This window comes from Lactuca virosa, chromosome 3 (genome assembly GCF_052849685.1).
Source record: "Lactuca virosa cultivar CGN04683 chromosome 3, Lactuca_virosa_CGN04683_v6, whole genome shotgun sequence".
NCBI lineage: Eukaryota > Viridiplantae > Streptophyta > Magnoliopsida > Asterales > Asteraceae > Lactuca > Lactuca virosa.
Window position 1 is genome coordinate 424,951,614 of NC_136428.1, and position 2,872 is coordinate 424,954,485.

The window sequence follows — 2,872 nt, forward strand, 5'->3', positions numbered from 1 at the left end:
TTTTTTCTGCTTTTACATATTGAATTGTTAATAACATTTGGCATCATCCTTGCAGGTAAATGTATTTTATTTGGATAGAGTGGTGTGATAAAAGTATCATCATCATATTGAAAGAACTAGCGAGGTACATTCGATTACTTTCACTTCTTGATCTTCATATTTTAAAATTTTATCTTAATTTTTAAATGGAATATTGGTTTTGTTCTTATAAAAGCTGACTGTACATGTATATGTTGCTATTTGGTTCAGTTCGCCCAAGCAGAAATTGGTCAATTCTTTTATGCTCCAAAGTCCAAAAGTAAAGACCATAAAGGAGTTGCGACCGGTATGGACATGACAGAGGATAAATGAGGTAAAGACCATAAAGGAGTCCAAAAGCATTCTAAATTTTTTTAAATTATTCATAAATTATAATCACTAATTGAATCAACCTGATGGTTGATAGTTGCAACAATTAATTGCAGGAAGGATTTCAGCTGTATTCCTTATCTTTTTACCGATATTTCTTCTATCTTCCACCACCATCCATATCTCTCACTACCTCTCTCCACCGCCTATGGTTTTAAGTTTAAACTGGGGTTAGATGGTCAACCTCTACCTTCTGCTTCCTTCTAAACTTCTTACGCTCCTCCAAAGTCCAAACCACCGCCTTTACCAGATTATCTGCTTCTGATTCTGATAGAGAACAAATAATCCACTCATCCTTCTTCCTTACGTCGACTCTGCTTCTTTCCCGTTCTCCTCAACCGTGGTAACCGCCCCCACCTCATCCGGAATAACCCACCGCCTCATCTCGATTCTTCCAGATTATCCTTTTGTTAACTCGCTCCCTGCAGTCTCCGGGAACCCTAAATTCATCTCTACCGGAACCGGCGTCCGCCACCCGTACGATTCCTTATCTGTCTTTCCGTATTTCTCCAACTGTGTACGTCTTCTCTCCATGTGCCTCTTCACTAATTTGGGATATCTCCTTTTGTGTCTTCTATTTACACGGATTGCTTACTTCCCGACCCTCAAATAAACGTGGGGTCGTCGATTTCCGTCAAATGACCCGGCCTCCCCTGGCTCTTCCACCGTCGGGCTCCCTTTCCTCCCTATGCTCCCCCGGCGCAGGCCTACCACGCTTCGCATGTTTATTTCAAAGGTTAGGGTTTACAGTTATGTTGATCTGCTTTGTAGGGGGAGATGATGATGATGTCAACATGCTATTTGATGGGATTTCATCTGTATTTGATTCTTTGGAATCTAAAGAAAGTTCAAATACAGACATGGAAGAAGAAGCTTATGAGGCAATTATTAAAAAAGAATCAAGGAAGAAACGCAAGAACTCTGAGCAAAAGGTGAATGTATTTTGATGTTGTGTGGTGCAGCCAAATCAAATTTTGTGAAGCTGAGCTGTGAAAAACTTCGACTTTTTTTTTCAGGTTACCCACATTGATTGTAGCTAATGTTAGCATAAAGAAAACTGCCTATATCCAGTTGCTTCCCATCAATGTATGCTTATTTCCTGTATAGTTTATAAAACTATTTATTTTGTCGATGCAGAAGCAGTTCATGGAGCTGCTACTGTTGCTGAAGCTGAAGGTGGAAACAAAATCGAAGCGTCTCAGGAACAAAGACTAAAAGTTGTTTTTTACATTGAAACAGTTTGACACCAAACATCGTACATTATTAACCGGAACCCCTCTCCAGGTTTGTTATAGTGTTTAAGTGTATAATGTACTTTACTTTTTTTTTTATATATATTTAATCTGAATTGAAGATGACTTTCAGAACAACTTGGATGACCTTTTCATGCTCATACATTTCCTTGATGCTTTGCTGGGAAGGTTTGTATTATTGCAACCCCTTACCATAAGCTATGTCTAATATTATATAAGGAAAAGTAGACAATCCTTAAACATCATCTTCTGTTACTATAATATTTATGCACTTTGCAAGTTTGGAGGAGTTTTAAGAAGAGTTTAAGGATATAAATATAAAAGAGCAACTTTGAAGGATCCATAAGAGTTTAACCTCCCATCTTCTAAAGGGTGTTGGAGATGGAGAGTTAATAAGGTAAAAAAAAATAAGTGGTTATTTTTGTTTTCGTTCTTATAAAAATATAAGCTTTTCTTAATTTTCTTAATTTTATGGAATTAGCTTCAACAACCATGTCATGCTGGTTCATTTTCTTAATTTTATTTCTATTGGTTTTGCAGGTTCTTGAACATAGACCTCATCCCCCAATCTACAGACTACAAGTATCCCCTTAATTGTGATTTCTTCCTGTAAGTACCAACTCTAATCTTTAAATATGTTAAGTGTGCAGGTACCATACCTATTTATTACATTTAGTCCAATAATGAGCTAAGTGCAAGATATAAAAATATAATTCTCTAATCTTTTCCAATACATGGACCAATTTTGTAATGTTTTTCTACAGAAGGACCAATTATGTAAACATTTTCTGCAGCAAAGACCATTTTGTTATGTTTTTATGCCACAGAGAGAAATTCGGTTATGTTTCTCTACCACAGTTGTCATTTGTGTGATATTTTTGTGTACATGGACTATTTCTGTAATATTTTTATGTAAACAGACAATTTTTGTAATATTTTTCTACAAACGGACCATTTTGATAATGTTTTTTTTATCATAGGAACCAACTCTGTAATTTTTTTTTCAAAAGTGACCATTATATAAAATAATTCTTCCACAAGGACCAATTAAGTAATCACTTTCTTCTTACATTTCCATCATCCGATTGATGGCAAATTACAAAGAATAGCAACATACTTTAATTTGGATACCAATTTATGCAACGTACTTCCTTATTTGTCTCAGAAAACAAACACATTCTGCCCCGCGCAACGCGCGGGTAACCCCTCTA

General features: G+C 36.0%; 1 long non-coding RNA gene across 8 annotated transcripts; it reads left to right on the forward strand.

Moving 5' to 3' along the window:
- The first annotated feature begins 333 nt into the window (after positions 1-333).
- LOC145167841 (uncharacterized) lies at positions 334-2,648 on the forward strand. 8 transcript variants are annotated; one of them, XR_013741470.1, is made up of 5 exons: positions 334-352; positions 1,180-1,424; positions 1,546-1,692; positions 1,774-2,058; positions 2,202-2,648. It is a non-coding gene; the product is annotated as an uncharacterized LOC145167841 (long non-coding RNA). The 8 variants fall into 8 exon arrangements; XR_013741469.1 differs by lacking the exon at positions 334-352 and adding an exon at positions 434-925; XR_013741473.1 differs by lacking the exon at positions 334-352 and having other exon boundaries at positions 438-1,424; positions 1,774-1,829; positions 1,942-2,058.
- The last annotated feature ends 224 nt before the right edge of the window (positions 2,649-2,872 follow it).